General features: G+C 45.1%; 1 protein-coding gene across 8 annotated transcripts in view; it reads left to right on the top strand.

Moving 5' to 3' along the window:
• NTM (neurotrimin) overlaps positions 1–20,477 on the top strand; it is a 1,227,126-nt gene that overhangs the window by 1,037,836 nt on the left and 168,813 nt on the right. The window lies entirely within an intron of this gene.

Below are 20,477 nucleotides of genomic sequence, written 5' to 3' on the forward strand. Positions count from 1 at the left end.
GGCGGGGCTTGGCGGGGAGATCTGGCTGGCCAGCCTGGAGAGCCTTCAGGTAAGGGTTTGTTCTCTGATCCTCAACAGAGATGAGTTCTCCTTGTTCTATGCATCTAGGGTCCAGGGCACATTTCTGGTTGTCATTTTGCAGTTAGAAGCTAAATTTTCCAGTCATTTTCATTGAGTTGAACTAGGAATTGTTTTTTTTTTTTTCATTTTTGTTACAATAATATATTTTCTCAGGAAATTATCTTTTAATTATTGCTTTTCTTGACTTTTTTCTCCCCTAAGTTTTAGTGGGTTTTCTTTTTTAAATTTCATGCAATTCCAAGATTGTGTTGTGTTTAAAACCAGACTTTTAATGCACTTTTGAAGGTACAAGTATGCTATGCCCCCCTTCAGCCTTGAAAGGAAGCAGAGCCAACCAGGATGCACTAGGCACTGCCTTCAGCTGCATCCTTCACAAATACCTGCTTGTTTCCGGCTCCCTTGCACCTTCTCTCATCTCCCAGCCAGGGGTTTTAGATGCCATTTCTTCCCTGTAATACTGGTGTCTGATTCTCCCTGATTTGATTCCATCCCGACTCTCCTGGCCTTCTTCTCCTCCCCTGGCTCCTGGCTCATGAGGCCTTGTATGTGTGTGGGTGTGTGTGTGTGTGTGAGAGAGAGAGAGAGAGAGAGAATATGTGTGTTGGTTCTACTCTCTCAGACCCTGGGAATGGAGCTCACCTCCATTCCCAGGCAGAACCAGTCCTGGGGCATTCAGACACCACTTAACCTGGTTGAAGGATTCCTAGTTAGTGAGCAAGAGCTGGCATCACACTTGGCCACTTTCTGGCTGTGAGACATTAAGTGATTACTGTGTCTCAGGGTTCTCTTTCTGTAAAGGGGGCCAATGTGAGGATTGAATGGTACATGTACTGACATAGAAAACACTTAGAAGAGGACCTGGCACATACAGGTGCTATTTCAGCTGTTGAGTTTTCTTTTCTTTTCTTCTTTTTTAGGACTCTTGTAATTTTTATATTTTTTTAGCAACCTTTCCAGTGGGCCAGATATCTTATTTTGTGATGTCAGCAGTGTAGTCCCTGAGCAGTGGCATGCCAGATCCAGTGCTGGGGCCCTTTCCCAGGCTGATCCCAAGGCCCCTTCACAGGGACGTGCAACTCCAGGGCGACACACTCCTCTCCTAGGGGCTCCTTCCTCCAGTCCCCTTGTTGGTGTGTTCAAGAAAAGGGTAAAGAGCTATGGGATGATTGGTTAGAGACAGAATAGGAAGGAAGGCGGCTTGTGAAAGAAGAACTGAAGTAAGCTGGAAGAAGGAAGGGGAGGCCCGCTGTTTGACAGTAGGGGAAGGCGGAACTTGGGACGTGATCAGCATTGTTGAGTGAGGCAGGGTGAGCAGGACTGAGAGGAGGACACGCGAGAACCAGGCGATACTGGACCTGGCTCTGGGCAGAGCGTATACCAGGGGACGTGGGAATCCCTAACGCTGTGGCCCAAGTTTGGTCCTGCCGAGTTTTTATTATATTTTGCTTACTCTTTCTTACCCAAAGGAAATTATAATGGCTCTTTAAAAAGTGATTCTATAAATGAATACTTTTGAACTGATGCATGCAAACAGCATTTTTAAAGAAAATAGAATTGCATAGAAGGTATCAGGGTGTATTACAAAGAGTGGAGTAGGTTTTGCCATGTGAGATTTTTGTTTCAGTTTGTGTACATTTTTTAATATAAAATACATTTTTTATTGTGGATAGGGAGACCAAAAATTCTCCATTCTGTGGGGAGGGCTGGTGAACGCCCCAGTGCCACCATCTGCATACTCTACCAGGTGGTGCTTTGGAAGCCATTGCTCAGCCCTTCTCCTGTCCTGCCCCAACCCCTGCACACTTAGTGTTGAGAAAAGAATGCCTAGCATTGACAATGAGAGACTGGGAACTAGGAACTATTAGAGACATTTGCTTTAGGAAGCAGGGCCTTATGGAACTGGAAAATGGAAGGAATTGTGAAAAGTGCTAATGCCTCCTTGAAAACAGGATCATATTTTTGTCATTTTCTTTGTTCAGTCCCCCCACTGATGCACACCCCCACACCCCTGCCCTGAACACCTGCCAGAATGCCTTATACAAAGTGAACATTTAATAAATGCTTATCCAAGCAAATGGCTAGAATTAGAGCCAGACGATCTTATATGGGCTCCAAGAGAGACGGCTGGGTGTTTATGGGGGTGAGATGATGGGAGGGGTGAGAGGATGGAGTCTACATCAATCTTCACTCACGTCCAGGCTAATGGAAAATGTCTAATCCCCGGCTAGGTGTTTACATCTGTGACTTGGCTGGGTGCCCTCTTCGCATGACACACCACCTCAAGTATTGGAATCTCATCTTGGGCTAATTTTCGAATGCTGATGGGTGTATTGATCTGGAAACAAGCTGGGTTAAAAAAGGCATTGGTCTTGTACACAGACTCAGCCCAAGCTAATCCGCCGTCGATATGCCTGGACTGAGTATTATTGACACTTTAATGAATAGAGGACCATAGTTTTTTCAGAGCCGAACTGACCCCCTCTTCAAAGCAATCAGACAAACTAAATAGAGCCAGACTCTTGTGTTTCTGTATTGGAAAGAGGATGCACCCCCATCCTGGATTACAAAAAAAAATAAAAAATAAAAAGGAAAGAAATATATTTATCTTGGGATCGTTTATTATACTGAACATAAACCCTAATTCCCCCGGCAGAAGCTGACTATCTGGATTTGAAGTTGCTATTCAGCCCTGAGCGCAATGCTTCTGGAATAAAAGTTAGGCATATTAGGTTTTCAAAATGGTATTATGATCATTTAAAAAAAGAAATAAAAACAGCAACAACAAAAAGGAATGAAATTGATATTCTGCCTGTGAGTATGTGTATTTATGTATATGAAGTCAGCTTCATATCTAAATAAACCCACACAGAAGGAAGGTAACGGCATCTCACAGCATTGCACAAGCTGATTCAGGTCTGCGGTATGTCTTTCCCCTTACTGTCAAATATCCCATCTACCCGCTAGTTCTCTGTACTGGATTTTCTTCCCCTGTGGTCCTGATCCGATATGGTTAGTTCTCGCAGACAGTCATGCCAAGGCGGCTACATAGGGCAAGTCTCTGGGGCAAGCTAGGAGCGAAGCCCATCCTTGGGGAGGAGGGTGACCCTGGAACCAGTGTGGGAGGGAGATGGAGGGGAAGGCAGCAGAAACAGGGAGAAAAGAGAACTGAGCTAAGTAGCTACTTGCCAGCGTGGCTATTTAAAATTAAATTTAAATTAGCTACAACCAAATAACATTTAAAATTTACTTCTTCAGTCACACTAGCCACACTGAAGTGCTTACATAGTCAAGCAGGACCGCTGTTCCCTTGTGTTAGTTCATTTTGCATTACTATAAAGGAATGCCTGAGGCTGGTAATTCAGACACACACACACACACACACACACACACACACAAGAGGTTTATTTGGCTTATGATTGTGCAGCCTTTACAAGAAGCTTGGCACCAGCATTTGCATCTGGAGAGGGCCTCAGACTGCTTCTATTCGTGGCATGCGGTGAAGGGGACCCAGTATGTGCAGAGATAGCATGGTGAGAGAAAAAGCCAGAGAGAGCAGGGACGGTGCCAGGCTCCTTTTTACCCCCAGCTTTCGAGGAAGCTTATAAAGCAAGAACTCACTTGCCCCACTAACCTGCATTTATCTATTTATACTCCATCTCCATGGCCAGACATCTCCCATTAGGCGTCCACCTCCAATTTTGGAATCAACTTTCAACATGAGATCTACAGGAACAAACACCCAAACTACTGCACTCCTGCGTTGAACAGTGCAGAGAGAGAACATTTATGTGAACGTCCATTGTAAAAAGCTCTATTGGGTGGTGCTATAAAGGGTTACCATTATGGATCAGCAGGTGTTAAAACTAGAATGGCTTTCCATGGCTTGACGGGCTAGGTATATTGTAGAAAGGAGAGTGAAATTTTTGAAAGAGGATGGAAATTTTTAAAAAGATGATACTCCTTTAAAAACAAGAGAGAATTGTTGAAAAAGATGGAGTAATGGAGTTCCCAGGTTAGCTTCAATTGTTTAAAAAGGTGGAGTAATGGAGTTCCTAGGTTAGCTTAGACAGAGAAGAGTCTGGAGTCCAAGGATGTACCTGTAGGAGAACAGGCGGAGTTCAAGGGTTGGTTAAATGTGAGCATGGGGGTGATGACTCCACCGGGACACCGAGATTTCTACCTGTGAGCTCAGGGGAAATGAATACTAACATGTCTAAAGATCACATGGCAAAACTGACTCATCAGCAGAGGGGAATGAGTTCAGATACCTGGACTTCTTGACTTTGAGATGCCTTGAATACTCCCTTCAAATGTGAAATGTGAGAAATACCACCAGTGGATTTGCATGTCCAGAACATAATCTTTTTGTCCAGAGTTGGGGAGATTCATCTAAAATTTATTAACATTTAGGTCTAATGATTTCCATCTCTTTGACCTTAGGGTTTTCTGTTTAATAAATGTAATTAATAAGTGATTCTCTCTGGAGTCTAGCTGAATATTTTATTCTTCTCACCCTCTTACTCCTGCTACCAAACCAAGCACCCTGTACATCTGAGAAAGCCATACTGCTGTCTCCATTGTTCCCTTGGACAAGGTTACCTCTTGGAAAACACAGAGTGGATAAAACACTCAGTGGGAATGAATTGTTTGCCTAATTAAGGACAGCTTGAGAAGACGTCTCAAAGGCCCCATCTGTGAATGGTGGTAGAGCAACAGTGTGCCATGGTTGTACGCAGGGTGTTAAGAAAGGTCCTCCCTATCCAAGCATGGAAAACTGACTTCTCAGTTTTGACTGGTGTACCTGCAGGACTTCACTCTCACTTAGAGACACATTTGCATGACAGAGAACAGTAGAATACAGTGCTTATAAAAACAGGGATATTAGTGTCATAAAAAATGTTTAAAAAGCTTTTAGCCTCTTTATCGGTTTTTCCAGGCCCTATCTAGGTTTCTCTTTTGTCACTGGAGTATCTAATCAGCCCCTCCCTTTTGTTTGGTAAAATGAGTTTTCCTATTTCTTGCTGGGCAGAATTAATCTGAAAATCCCTGCTATTGTTTGATAGTTAATTACCTGCCTTTGGAGTTGAACAGCTCCAAAGCTCAGGTAAAGAAGGGAAACACAAATGTCTATGGAATAGGGCAGGAATGAGGGAAAGAAGCCAGGACATTCTGTTCAGTTTGTGTGTTAATGTAATTCCAGAAAGGAGGGGACTAGACTAGGGAGATATCCAGCCCAGGCAGCGACTTGCAAATAATGGCTATATGGCCACATCAGCCCCTCATTTACCTTTGATTGTCTCCCTGTTTCTGACTCTCTCTCTTACCCACCTGATATATACAACCTTGTTTCTTTCCAATCCTGAATAATTAGTTGACCTTGTCAAGCAAAGCTCGTTATGATGATTCAGAGAACAGGAATAATAACTTTTAATTTCTAGATACCTACACCCCAGAGACCCCTCCGCACTCTGAATCTGAACTGAAGGAAATTTGAAACACTAAATATCAAAGGAAATAATGTGACCTAATCCTTACTTTGAAAGCAAAGCTTTCTGTGTCTCCAGACATGTCACCCAGAAGGCACCATGCCCTTCTGGCAGGACAAGGCTCCCGGAGAGCTCTGCAGATCTTTGCACCAACACTTGCCATTCAAGCTGAGGCCATGGTAGAGGAAAACATCATGATCCAATTCTAAATAGACTGAAGTCACCTTCTGAGAACATCTGTGTTCTCCAGATGTCAGTAGCCCTGTGTGACGGATAGTGGGGCATACTTATCATCCCAAACTGCTTGCAAATGACCTCTCTTTTTCCAGTCCCATTCAAGAAATAGATGAAAATGTATATTTGGTCTGGTCATAAGACTGTGTATCTAAATTTGATAGAACTTTGAAAAAGTCAGGAAATTAAATTCCACTACAAAATTGGAGCTCTCCTCAAAGCACCCTGGAGAATGACAAGGAAGTAGGACATTTTACCTGAAATTGATGTATACTATCTAGACAGCATGCAGATGAGGCAACTCTGCTCTACCTGGTGAGTTTTAAAATTTCCTGAAGCAGTTACTGACAACAGAGGGACAAAAATTGACAGAAAGGCTAGAGCACATTTCAGTAAACCCATCTGAAGCATTATCTGTCTGCTAAGCCAAGTAGGGCAAAATGTAAAGTCTAAAGTAATCTCAGCAAAATGCCAGAGTAAAAGTCATATTCGTTTAATAATGGCATTTTCTTTTCCTTTTGGTATGGCTAGGAAGGGGTCCTCATGTTCCCTACAGAGTTTGGAAAACTTGGCATCTTTTGCGGAAGAGTAGATAAAAATAGGGTCCCCTGTTCTAGCTTTTCACACCCATTCATAGAGAATGGAGCAGAAAGTTTAGATGACCCTTATTGCTTTACAGCAAGCACTTACAGAAGTCAGGCAGCATCTCTCCAGGTAAGCAGTTCGGGCTCCCATGGAGAAGTCTGTAAGCAGCCCCTGAGTTCTTACCCCTTAGGTGCTTTTCCCCAGGGAGTCTGGGCTGCCTCTGAGCGGCCTCAGATTCTAACACCGTAGGATTGAGAAACATGGCTCTGATTCCTTCTGGATCTTGATTCTTTCTGCAGCTTCCAAGTGAGAAATGTCATTTATTTTGGGGAAAGGACAAACACCAGATCCTGAATAATCAGCTTTTTCAAGATATATCCCCTTAGACTCCCATTCCCATATCAGAGTGCTGATTTATTCAAGCTGCACTTGAAGAAGATCTTAATTAAGGGTTGGATGAGGTCTCTTTATGGTCTCATGACCCACCACTAAGGATCTGGCTAATCCTATAATATATCCAAAATTTTCCTCATTACTGTATTCCTAATTTCAGAAGGTCCCCCATACAGAGTGTATATACAGCAATATCAAGAGCAGCTGACTTGGATGCCATGACTGTTAGGAGAAGATTCTTAGACACTCAAAAGACCCAAAGATTCTGGTCATTCCTCTCTTCTTAATAAAATTAAAGTGCATAGCTTCTTAGGGCATGGGGAGTAGTTGATGAGGAAGGTTTCCATCCATCTGTTGTCAGGTCAAAGACACTCTACTGACCCTGTTGAATTCCATTTAACAGTGTTTTGAAGCCAGGTCCTGGGGACACAAAGATTCATACAGAGCTCCTGCCCTGTCCGGCAGAGGAGACCACTATACTAACAAATACCTGTCTTATAAGGTAACAGGGATTCGGATGTTTGAGCATATAAATGCTATGACTACACTGAAATAGAGTAATTGAATTTACCTGCAAGATTAGACAAAACTACAAAGTTATGTTTCATGAGGGTCTTGAATGGACAGTGGAGTTTTTGGTTTTCTTTTAGGGGATCTGGCATCCCAAACAGGAGCAATCGAGTGTCCAAATCTTGGAAGGGTGAATGTGTATGGTGTGTTGGAGGAAAAGTGAGGAAGCTAATGTGGTCACAGGGCAGAGTTCCTGGGGTGAAATCACTCACTATATGGCTAGAAAGGTAGGCTGCATCTCAGTTTCAGGTGAAACCAGATGGCTTCCAATAGGCTTGTTTTTTCTTGTTGTCCTGCTAGAATGCTACTTCTCTTTCTCAAGGAAGTGCATGTTACATTGTTTTGACAATGGACAAATACTCAAAAGATTGTCAGTGGAAAAGAATATGACAGACACTTAGGTCAACAAATCTTGGGTAGAAAAGAGATATACTGGAAGGAAAGAACATATCCAATCCCAACTGGTTCTATGTCCCTTGCATGGTTAAGATGCAAAGGGGAAAGATTGCAAAAGACTTTTCTATCAACAAGTCAATTTTCAAAAGCACTACAATGTATGTCTTACATCTGAATTTGTAATAATGATTCTTCTTCCATAGTATAGTTAAGGTGCATCTCTTTGTGTCCTAGCAAATAGAGGGTGTGGTACTGGATTTTGTGCTGTCATGGTGATGATCATGGCAGAGAGGGTGAGGATGCTGCCGAGGATGCATGACAGTTTCAGGAAGCAGTCCCCAGCCCTCAGGTCCTCAGCAGCCTCCTACCTGAGAGTCCACATACAAATGAGAAGACTCCCTGTTTCTGATGTCTCCAGGCTAATTTAGACTTTGAGGTGTCACCACTTGGAGTATATGTTGAGACATATTCCTGTTGAATGTCGCCCGTGGTAAATAAATGTCTAACGTTGGTATGAAATCTAATTGGCTTCCGCTAGAGCTTGGCTCAGCAGAGGAATTCACTCCTGGAGTTTTTGGAGCACCACATTCGCTTTTGAGAGATCTTCATTTCATGTTATTTGAGAAAGAATTTATTGATGCAAAATCAGGGCAGTTTAATTTGGTGGCATGTTTTCTTTATGTCTCAATTATATATTCATGTCTTTGTGGTAAACTCAGCTGGTGGGGGGATTAAGAATTCAAAATAGAGGATTTTCACTTGGCAAGTAGTGCTTTCTACTGTGATTAATTGGGAGTCTGCACAATGAACCCGGTGTTGGCTCCATTGGGGATTTAATAGCTTAGTAGAAAGAAGTAAATTTCAGGATTTAAGAGTTTTGGGTTATAGTCTGAATTTTGATAATTACCTGGAAAAATGATCTCCTTATTTTAGTTATTCCAGACTAGATATTCCCAATCAGATACCTTTTATAGAAGTGTTTTTGTGTCCCCTAATTTGATCTGGACAAAGGTGCCAAGTAGGTGCAGGGAAGCAGAAGGGCACCCCTCATTGTTGTGATCACCTACCAGCCCTAAAGGCTTCCAGGTGCTTACATCCATTTGTCTTTTTCTGTCTTCTTTCTATGGACACAATCCTCTAGACAGGGAATGCACACGTGTCCTGCCGCTGATGTGGGTCCCTGTTCCCAGAAACCTGTCTGGATCGCATCATGTTTCTCCAGCCTCAGCCACCTCCACAGAGCTCTATTGCTCCTGGCTTTCCGGCCTTCTGACTTGGTGCTGTTCCTCAGCTCTCTTGCCACCATCTCCTGTGTTCTCACAGTTTTGTTTGGACATGTTTTATGGTGTTCTTATCATCCTAAAACCTGGATTTCACAGAGGGGACCTGTGTGCTAACACTGTTCCTCATTCTGAGGGCTAGGCTGGCCAAGCCATTTCTTCCTACTCTGAGAAAGAAAGATGAGAAATTTTTATTATTTTCCCTTTCACACAGAAACCATCATGTGTCAAGTCCTGAAATTGAGGTTGGAATGGGTACAAAGATGGATGAGAGGGGTCCCTACAATGGGGACGTGCAAACGGGGTGGCGTGCAGGTGGGATGTGGGAAGGCAGCAGCTCTCACAGCCACTGGCGAGTCCCTGGGCTGAGAGTGATGCCTGCAAGCTTGGGAGCCAGGCTTTGCTGTCCCAGAAGGCCAGGAAAGTAGAAAAGCCTTTTGAAATTGAGTAGTGTGGTGTTTCAGCTCCCGACTCTTAGAATGAAAATAGCGATTCTGCCACACCCACTTTGCTCCCCTCACCCCTCATTTCTGCACTTGTGGCCTGAGTGATCTTTTCAAATCCAAATCTGGTGGTTCCTCAGGACTTCTCTTTAGCCAAGAGAGCCAATTCCTTATGAAGGAATTGATAATCCTGGAGGCCGGGCTCCAGGGGACCTCTGCTACTGGTTCATACTATGCCCTGCCTCACTATTTTCAGTCTAGTGTATTTTTTCTTGTTATTTCTGGTCACAGGCCCTTTGAACATTCGCTTCACTCTTCCTGGAATTCTCTTTTGCTTTTCACCCAGTCAGTCCTATTTATCCTTCCGGCTTTGACTCAAATGCCATTTCCATAGAGAACTTTCCCAGACCTGCTAACCACTGCCACCCCTACCTCTGCCAGGAGCTAGAGCCTTGCCCTTCTTCCTGGTTCTTGCCACAGTTAAAATGTGGCATTTTTCTGTGTGATTGGTTGATTATGTCAGTTTTCCTGAGGTCAGGAGGCCTGTATGCTTGTGCATTCTGACCCCAGTGCCTGTAATTTAATAGAGCTCAGGGACCATTTGTTGGATAATCGATAAGTAAAGTTTCTTTTTTTATTATATTATAGTTATTAAACAAAATGATTCCTTTTTTTTCATTACTAGTTGTAGTAGGCTGAATCATGGCAAAACAAAGATATCAGATTCTAATCCCTGGAACCCAAAACTATACTTTGCATGGTAGAGTCTTTACAGATGGGATTAGTTTAGAGATTTGAGATAGGGAAATTGTTCTGGGCCCTAAATGCAATCACATAAATCTTTACAAAAGGGAGGCAGAGGGAGATGTGATTGGAACACACACAGAGGAGAAGGCAGTGTGAAGACGGGAGCAGAGGGCTGTGAAGATGCTGACCCTCAGGGTTGCAGTGATGTGGCCACGAGCCAAAGAATGACCGCAGCCGGCAGAAGCCGAGAGCACCAAGGAGCAGACTCTCTCGAGAGCCTCTGTAGGAATCACAGCCTTCCTGGTACCCTGGTTTCAGTGTGGTGAGAGTTCTTGTTGGACATCTAGCCTCCAGAACCATCAAAGAATCAATGTCTCTTGTTTGTTAAGCCACTAAATTTATAGAAATGTGTTATAGCAAAAGGAAACAAATACACTGGCCTTCAATGTTTTGAATCCTTAATGGCTGGAAATAGGAAAACCAAAAATTGATATTTGAAATCTGCCCTAAATGTAGTCTTTGTCACTGTGAGAGACGAAGTAACACTCATCTTTTTCATTATTTCTTTTTAAAAAGAATCTCTTTGGAGATGCACTCTTGTCATGTAAATGCAATGAGGCATCAGCTTTTTGTCCTTGGGGTATCTACAGGAGCAGATGGAGTCATCCACATTTCAAAACTAAGATGACACTTTTTGATGTTGAAAATTTCTGTCCCAGGGGCCCTAGGGTATGGAAGCAGGGGAGGAAGGACACCTCTGCCAAATAGGGTTTTAATGAGAGGAAACCATTGATGCTGCCTAACATTAGGCTGTGACATTTGGTTTGTGAATGTGGGACCAGAGTTGAAGATTAAAATTGCTAAACATTCTCTTGTTAACTGGGAGAGGGGCCTCGTATTTGTGTTTTATCTCCACTCTGTGTCTCGTAGGCATCTCAAACTGAAAATGTACGACATAGATCTCTTGAATTTTCTAGCCTGCTTTCCCGACCGTCCTCTGACTCCAACCCTACACCTACCTGCTCCTCCTGGACTCTTGCCGTCTGGTAAATGGCAACTGCATTCTTCCAGTGGCTCATGTGAAAGCTGCAGTCCATCTTCCCTGTTGTCCTTTTCCCGTACTCTTCCTCAATCCTCAGCATGTCCTGCTAGATTTTCTGAATTTGGAGTTGTATCCAGTCCTGCCTCTTCTGCCCTCTCCCAAGCTGCTGTTACCTTTGTCTGGAGTGTTCCACAGCTTTCTACCTAACTGGCCTGCTTTTTTCATTCTTATTCCCTATCGTCTGTTCTCCATGTTCAGTGAAAGCATTTCTGTACAGGCTTTGTTGTTCCTGATTTAGTGACTTCCCGGCTCACCTCAGGTCCTAACATGCCTACTGTGGCCTAAAAGGTCCTCCTTGGTCCGGCCGCCAGTGTCTCCCTGGTCTCCCCTCCGCACACACTCCCTTTTTCTTACCCTGTCTTCACTACTTCTTGATATGCCTGTAATACACCGAGGCAGCCTCCTGGCTTCCGGGCCCTGAAGCTCCCTCTGCTGGTGCCCCATGCCAGGTGTCCTTGGGGCTCTCCTTCTTAGGTCTCTGTTCAAGGTCACGTTAGGGCAGAGGCCTTCTTCATCACCTGCATAAAATAGAGCTTCCAACCCCACATCATCACACCCTAGCACCTTTCTTGCCTTGTTTGTTCTTTATAAAATAAGTCACCTATTGGCTTAATGGATATTTCCGTGTTGGAGAGTGGTAGCCTGTTTCACCCCTCCAGAATATGTGTGCCATGAGGGTGGGGCTTGGTCTGGAGTGTTCATTGTTGTGTTCCAAGTGCCTAGAAAAGGGTCTGGTGCACAGTGGGTACTCTGTAGGTATCTGTCAAATAAATAAATGAATGAAAACAAAGGCCCGTCATTAAGTGGACTCGATCATTTTTTCTCAGCGTCTGCTCTCTCTTTGCTCAGGCATGAGAGCTTGAACTTCTCTGTTACTTCTATCAAAGTTTTGGTCCCTCTAGTCTCAGACCAGGTGACATTCAGCTGAGTTTTGCAGAATGCATTTTCTTAGCAAGATAAAGAATTGAAGTAGGCTGAAGGAACAACACACACAGCAGGAAGGACTCCGAGAGACCAAAGATGGGTCCCTCCAGGCTGTGGGCTGGACAGAAAACAGGAATGATGGGGCCACACCACAGCCTGGACAGCAGGAGGGGGCCAGATCTCTGCCACCCCCAAGGTGTGGATTTCACTGTGGAGGGGATGGGGAAGTATAGGAATGGTTGAACAGGGAAATTAAATGAGTTGTATTTCAGATAGATGTCCGGCATCAGAATGAAGGATGGATTGGAGGGGAGTTTTGCTTCAGAGAGACTGAGAGAGAATGCACACAAGGCTGAGACTGTATTATCCTGTGTTCCTGACCGGGAGACCCCCCTGCCACCTTGAGGGGCTGGACAAACAGTGCTTTAGAGCAGCCGATCCGTGGCCAGAGGGCGCACACACAGGAAGAGCAGGAGGGTCCCGTGGCCACATGGTTCCCGTTTTCCTGGATGATCCTGTTCCTAAGGGACACATTTATTCTCCATGTGCGGTTGCTAAGGGAGTAATTCGATGAAATTTAAAGTTTACACCTTTGTAAAAGTTTCAAGTTTGTACGTTTACAAATAAGGGAAAAAATGTGCCAGGCTTTGTTTCTGTTTGGAATTCTGGGAATATGGCCTTTGGATTATGGACATGAAATTATGTCACCAACAGGAGATAAGGTTTGTGTGAACAAAGGGTAAAGCTTGAAATAAGACAGGATAAGACAGGATAAAGAACCAAGAGAGCCTTTTAAATAGGAGAAGCTATTTAAAAGCAGAAAGGAGAACAGGTTCAGAGGATACCAAAACCGGAGATATCACAGAATGTTTGTCAGACCACTCATTCCGGCTGCCTGCCTTGGAATCTCTGGAGGAACTTTCCAGAAAAAAAAGAAGAGTGGAGACCACTCCACAGCCCCACCGAACCTGAAGAGCCCAGGTGCAGGCGTGGGTGGGGAACTTGGTGGGGGTAAGATTGGGAATCACAGGCTGGAGCCCAGAGAGTTAAGGCCAGAGGCAGCTGAAGGTCAAATTGGGAACATTTCTTACATCAAATCCTAAATGAGGTTCATGCTGATGAGTAGGAACTGTGTCAAATAGGTGAGCGGGCGTGTTCCCGGCTTCTAATTACAGTGTGGCTTTCATCTCCCGGAGCTTGTTGCTGCACTGTTGTTCAAACGAAAAATGGGACACAGACATGAAGAGGAGCTTCTCCCCTAAGTGGGTCAGCGCAGGCTTATTCCACCTTCTCCCACCTTGTTTTTCTAAAGAGTTACCTGGCTTTGGTCCCTCACTGATACTCACTGAGATGTGGCAGCCATTCCTTTGCCCTCTTTGGACAGGGCAGCATGCGGCCCATTTGGGACTGGCAATAAAATAGTCAAGAAATTCGTTTTACCTTTTTCCGGGGTTCATTTGGCAAATGAATTTTTCGTGTGGAAAAGCTTCCTGTGATTGAGTCAGCCTGGTCAGTCTGGTTGCACAGGTGATAGCTAATGCACCAGGAAGTGTCCTCGAGGGCCAGTCTTGGCCACAGTGGTTCATGAAGCTCATGGCCTGGCAGGGAAGGGGAGCTGAAGCAAGGCCTTCACCCCTCTCCCACCAACACATCAAACGCCTGCCTCACCTTTCAGCCCAGGACCTGCTTGAAGAAAGATGCATGTGTAGCAATAATCTTTTCTTCCTTCCTTCAGCCATCAACTATTCCGTGAATCTCTACTACGAGCCAGGCATCATGCTACACTCAGGGTAGAACACAAATGCCCTACTTACCCCCGAAGAAATAATACGTGGGCAGGTGACTGGAGAAGTCAGTAGCTTCTTATAACATAGGGAGAGAGCTGGACTGAGTACCAGGGGCTGTGTCAGCACCCAGGGGAGGCCCCTAAAGAAGCCCAGGGACTTTGGAAATGAAGCATTGCCTGGCTGAGAGCTGAGGAGGATTAGCTGGGTGGCATGGGGAAGGTGAAACCTTCTGTACAAAAACTGACAAGTATGGGGATGGGGCACCGATGAGGGCAGGGTCCGTGTAGAAAGGGAAAAGGCATCCCCCGTGGGCAGTGAGAGGAGGAGGAGAGTGAGAGGAGAGACCCGGGAGGGGAGCCGCAGCAGATGGCCCAGGGCCTGGAAAGCCCTGCCAGTGACTTTGGGATATTTCTTTTTTTTTTTTTTTTTTTAAATTATACTTTAAGTTCTAGGGTACATGTGCACAACGTGCAGGTTTGTTACATATGTACTCATGTGCCATGTTGGTGCGCTGCACCCATTAACTCGTCATTTACATTAGGTATATCTCCTAATGCTATCCCTCCCCCTACCCCCTCCCCACAATAGGACTCGGTGTGTGATGTTCCCCTTCCTGTGTCCAAGGGATATTTCTTAAGGGCAGAAGGAGCCAAGTTAGGGGAGAGCAGACCCAATTCAGGAGAATTCCTCCCTCGGTTTCTGTTTTGAAAAGAGGGTATCTTGGAGCAATGCCGAAACCAAAGGACCTCCGTCGTTCACAGCGTTGTGGGATCCTCCCTGCCTGCCTGCCTGCCCGCCCAGGGCTGCCCAGCGGAGGTGAGGAGGAGCTGAGCTCCTGTTTTCATACCATCGCTGCTCCTCCAGTGAGGCTTCAGTTGTGGACGGATTCCCCCCACTGGAGTGAGTGCAGCCCCCTGTTTAGAAGATCCGCAGCATCGGAAGAGCATGGATGGACACCGTTCTTCCTTTCCACACACAGTGCTCTTCTCTGCCATTTTCCGCCTAGTTCTTGGAGGCTGTTTCTCATCTGGTCTTTCCAGCAGCCTTTCCCCCCCCCCCCCCCCCATAAAATGCTCTTTTTGTCATCTTCTGCCTATTCACCGTTTTTCATCCGTTCTTTCTGTTCTTTTTCATGGTGTGCTATTTTACTCTCAGGCGCGCTCCTATCAGACCCTCCCATTCTCTCACGCTTCGCCAGCCCCATTCTTCATGTTGACCTTCGGTTCTGGGCACTGTGCACCAGTGCTCGTGCGCCCTCCAGTTTCACATTTGCCACAGTCTTCTTCCCCCAACGTCCTTTGCTTCCTCTCCTCTTGCCCTGGCGCCCCCTTGCCGGTCGCCATCCCTGTGTCTTACCCAGTGTCCGCTTTCTCCCCGTGCGCAGCCCTGTGCGCCCAGATGGCCACTCCCTCCTCGCGCAGCCGCCGTCCCCGACGCTTCCTGCTGCGCTGCTTCTCCACCGAAGGGCCCCGTGGGTTTCGCCTCCAACACTCAGAGCCCACATGGCCGTTGTAGAGAGGATAAGATAATCAGATGCACCTTTTTAGTTATTTATTTTTCATTTCACTTAATAAGCACATCTTGAAATTGAGCTGCAGTTTCACTCCTAATGTATCATTTCCCTTGGGGAGCCCACATCCAACCCCAGCTGAAATTCTCTCTGTGCACAGTGCAGGGAAGGAAGACGCTAGGTTTCAGGTTTCTTGAGATCCAAACATGTTGCGTCCCAATGGAAACTGCGTGGGTCTGGGAGTGTGTGTGAGGGGAGTGTGTAAGTGTGCATACTCTGTCCCTTCTGTAATGTGTATAGGTGTGTATTTGTGGTTTTGGGGGAGTGGGTACGTGAGAGTGTATGTGGGGGAAAATGTGTATGTGTTTGTATGTTTATGGGGAGTGTGTATGTGAGTGTGTTTGTGTTTGTGTGGGGAGTGTGTATGTAAGTGCTTGTGTATGTGTGAAGAGTGTGCATGTGTTTGTGTTGAGTGTTGATGTGATTGTGTGTTGGGGGGGTATGTGGGGAGGACTGTGTGTGTATGTGTTTGTGTGGGGCGTGTGTGTATTTGTGGGACATGTGTGTTTTTGTCAAGAGCGTGTATGTGAGTGCTTGTATATGTTTGGGAAGTGTGGGTGGGGGGAGTGTGGATGTGTGAGTGTGTTTGTGCGGGGAGTATGTATATGAGTGCTTCTGTGTGTGAGGAGAGTGGATGTGATCGTGTGTGTGTGTGTTTGTGGAGCATGTGTGTGTGTGTGTTTGTGGAGCATGTGTGTGTGTATGTGTTTGTGTGGGGCATGTGTGTTTGTGGGGCCTGTGTGTGTGTTTTGTGTAGGGAGTGTGTATGTGAGTGTGTGTTTGTGTTGGGAGTGTGTATGTGATCTTGTGTGTGTGTGTGTGGAGTATGTGTGAGTGTGTGTTGGGGAGGAGGTTTCTGTCTGTGAGCAATAGGTGTAATGGACATGTGACACTTAGCCAGAGTGAATGTGAAGACCACAGAGGGAAAAGGGAAGAGTAGCTAGTCAAAGGGGCTGATGATTTACCTAACTCTCCCCTGGTCCACCCCAAGAGAAGCATCAGCTGTGAAAGTACCAGTCACCAGAAGTGTGATGGCCACTCCACCAGCCACCTGGAGCCCAGTGGAAGGAGCGTCTGCAGAGACGCCCTACCTGCGATTTGTTCTGGCCCAGCCAGAGGCAAGCATCTCAGGAAAAGGAGATTTTCTGGAAGAGTGCAGCAGCTACATGACAGAATTGTGGGTTGAGTCCCAAGGGTCTGCTCTGGCCCCTCTAGGCCCAGAGGCCTCTTCTGCTCCAGGCTGGGGTCCTTTCCTAGGGCGCAATGACTCGGGTGCCCCTAACTGGTCTAGCCATGGGAGATTGTAAACACAGCTTCTCATGTTGCCGAACTTTTAGAGACAACAGTAGGAACGCAGTAGCAGGCAGATTTCATCATGCAATGATAATGCTATTTATATCTATAGCTTATTGAACACTGATTACGTGGCAGCCAGGAACTGGACGAAGCTCATTATTCATACTATCTCATTTAATGGTCAAACAGCCCTGTGCGATAGATGCTGTCACTTCCCTTCCTTTAGAAACGAGGAGACTAACTAACCCAAGTAAGGTTGCACATTAGTAAGTGGCAGAGCCAGAGTTTGAATTCAGAAATTCACAGCCCACCTCAAACACTACGCTTCCCCTTATAAGCAAAGGATCAGGTTAACTGGACTCAAAGGACTGTATCCCAATAGCAAGCACATGCATGGGCTCAAGTTGTTTTAGAGGTAGAAGCCTCCCTGGAGGCCACCTAGCTGGTGATTCTCAGCTGTACTACGCATTGCAGATAGTTGGGGTATTGTTAGGCAATACCAACGTTGAGGTCCTCCTCAGACATTCTGACTCAATTTACTGGGGGGAAGGCCATGGCGTCCTTTTTTTTTTTTTAACTCCTGGATGTTTCTGTTGTTTACCCATGTTGAGAACTACTGTCCTAATTTTACACATGGGAAAACATGAAACTGAAGTGGTTAACTGGCTTATCCAAGGCCATGCTGCTGGTTAAGTGCAGTAGCAAGGACTAATCCCAGCTCTCCCACCTCTCCTCTAGGGCTCCTTCTCTTGCCCGTGGTGAAAGACAAATCTTTTCTTATGTGTGTGAGGAAACAAAATACAATATGGTGGGTAAGAATTTGGACTGAGACACCAACTGCGTTGGAAAAATCGCTGTGTAATCTTGGGTTTTATGTGTTCTCTGGCTTTGTTTTTTTTCCATCTGTAAAATGAGGATATAATAAATCCTGTCTGGTGGAATTCTTGTAAGGTGATAACATGAGATGATACCATAAAAAAGTGCCATAATCTAGCCCAGCATATGGTAATTGTTTTTGCTGTGGGGAAAGAACCATCCATTAAACATCAGCCTCACTGGGCAATCTCATGGGCTCAGATAGCAATCATCAGTAATACCAACTTTGGATTTTCAAAAGTAGTACACAAGTAAAGAATACATGTCTTTCTTAGACCATGAACTCATTGAGGATGATGTGTGCTATGTAAATGCACTCTGCACGTGGTGACATCAGCAAACTCAGCGATGATTGCTGATGGAATGTCTGGCCATTGGTTTGGCTAAGGTAGAACCAGCATCTAAATCTACTGTTGTCATGTTGTTCCTCTAACTTGTTGTCACAAATGGGGACACTTGATGTTCTTCCGCAAGTTCTTCTCAATCTCATCACTAAGGCCGATGTGAAGACCTTCCCAATGCCGATCACAGGCACAGCTCTGACCCTGTGAACTCCCAAGGCCTGTTCTCTGTGGGGTGATTTACATCAGGAGACGTTATTGTCTCCATCACTGGTTTCAATACCATCCAACAACGATGCCATGGAGACTGGAGCTTACGGTCTAAGGATATTGTCCCTCAGCGCATGCAAATGCTACTCTTCCCGAGTTTCCCCTTGTCTCCTTGGACTCTGTCCAAATGGCTGTTTTATTCTCAGCTCCCCCTCCCCTGTTGGCCTACACATAGTCTTCTGTTATTCTCTTAGGCTACGTGCTGTCCAGTGACCCACCCAGGCCCAGGACTTCACCTGCAGTGCTTTTACCCATGATAGCTATATCTTTATTTCCAACACGAACAAAGCTACGTTTGTAGGAAACTAATGGAATCTCCTCTCAAAAGTGGCACAGTGTATTCAAAATTAAACAAATCGTCTTGCCCCACCTCCCTTACCACCCCAAATTCCTCTTGCTTCTGTATCAGCAACCTTGGAGTGGTAAAACCCAATTCTCAAGACAGAGAACTAGAGGTCATCCTTGATTTGTCCCTTTCCATAGTACTCCTCATTCAGTCATTTGCTGCTATACATGCCCGTCACTCATGATTCCCCATCTTTGCTGTCATGGCCTTGCTTCAGCCATTTATCCCATTTACCTAACTCATTGCCTTCCTACAGTCTCTGTCCTCCACTGTGCATCCTGTGTCACATGGTCACACTAAAATAAAAGCAAACATTTATTGGTACATAATGGTACATAATGTGACAGGTACTAGGCTTAACTTACAGAATCTCATTTAAATCTCCCAACAATCATAGGTAGTAGATATGAGTGTGATATGAACCCTTTTAGTGAGGAAACTGAGGCTTAGGGGGGTTTAAGTCTTGCTGAAGATCATCCAAATAAAAGATGGGGCTTGAACCCTTATCTGCTATTGAATGAAGCCTGACTGTGGAGCTGTTCCCTCTCTAAGAGGCTGAGCTCTCTCTCCTTTCTCAAAAGCATCCCTCTGCTAAGTGCTGCTTCTTGCAGAGGCCTTCTTCTTTTATTTCTTTTTGGGCTCTCCTGTTTCCTTGGAAATGTTGATTTCATTGCATTTTCCTAATATTTCATGCTTTAATTTAATTTATTTGGTGCTATTGTACAGTGCCTTGAGCACCTGAGAGGAAGCGAGAGTTTTATAAATAAAATAATTATTACAGCTTGCTCTGATGGCAGCCCCTGAGCTATTTAGTAGATATATCAATTCCTCTCAGTGTTGAAAATTTTCACCTAAAGCCCTTTATGGCCCAAGTTTTCCTTGGCTTTTAATGCTGTATCCTGCTTGTTGTAGTTTTGACACAATCTTGTAGCACTTTTCTTTACTATCCCCATCAGAAGTGAACAGACAGCAGCTCCGCAAAAGTGCCATATAATGTATTCTAGAGAACATGACCTAGTTTTCTCAACCTTTTTGAATCACTTAGTTCCAGGTGTCATTTACTAGACCTATTATGTCAGTTTTGCAATGAATCAGCCCTCCTTGCCCACCTCATGGTCTCTATTAGTGAGACCTCATTATCTACTAGTCTGTTGCAGAAACCTCACCCACGATAATCTGGAGATGGGTATGAATTAATCACAACACTAGTTGGCACCCAGGATTTCAGGATTCCAAACTACAAGGCTTATGCAGACAAAATGTTTGTCAAAATCTTGAAAGGAAGTGAAGCCCCAGCACATGGAGTGGGGTGAGTGGATTAGAGAGTGCAGTGTGGAGATCTGTCTAATGAAATTCAGTTTTCCTGCAGCTCAGAATGCTACGCAATCCACATGGTAATTAGAGAGAACTGAAGTAATTTTGCACTCCTGGACCCAGTATTCTCAAGATGCATTCATCAGTCAGTGGCAATTTGCATTCCTACTAAGTGCAAGCCACTGTTCAATATGCTGCTTGTGCTAAATTGGCCCATTCCTCCGCAGTTCCTCCTTTCATGATGAGTGAGTCTGGCACGTATCATAAGGTTCCACCTCTCAGGAATACACCTAAATGTGGCATTGACCATCATTCCTAGCATTATGGCTACTTTCTGGATCCTGCCTGCCTCACAATCTCATGGCACATCACTAGCAAGAGATGTGAGAGGACCGTTGCTGTCTATTTAGTGTTTTTAGAGGCATGTTGAAGAATT

Source organism: Chlorocebus sabaeus, chromosome 1 (genome assembly GCF_047675955.1).
Source record: "Chlorocebus sabaeus isolate Y175 chromosome 1, mChlSab1.0.hap1, whole genome shotgun sequence".
In the NCBI taxonomy this organism is placed as follows: Eukaryota; Metazoa; Chordata; class Mammalia; order Primates; family Cercopithecidae; genus Chlorocebus; species Chlorocebus sabaeus.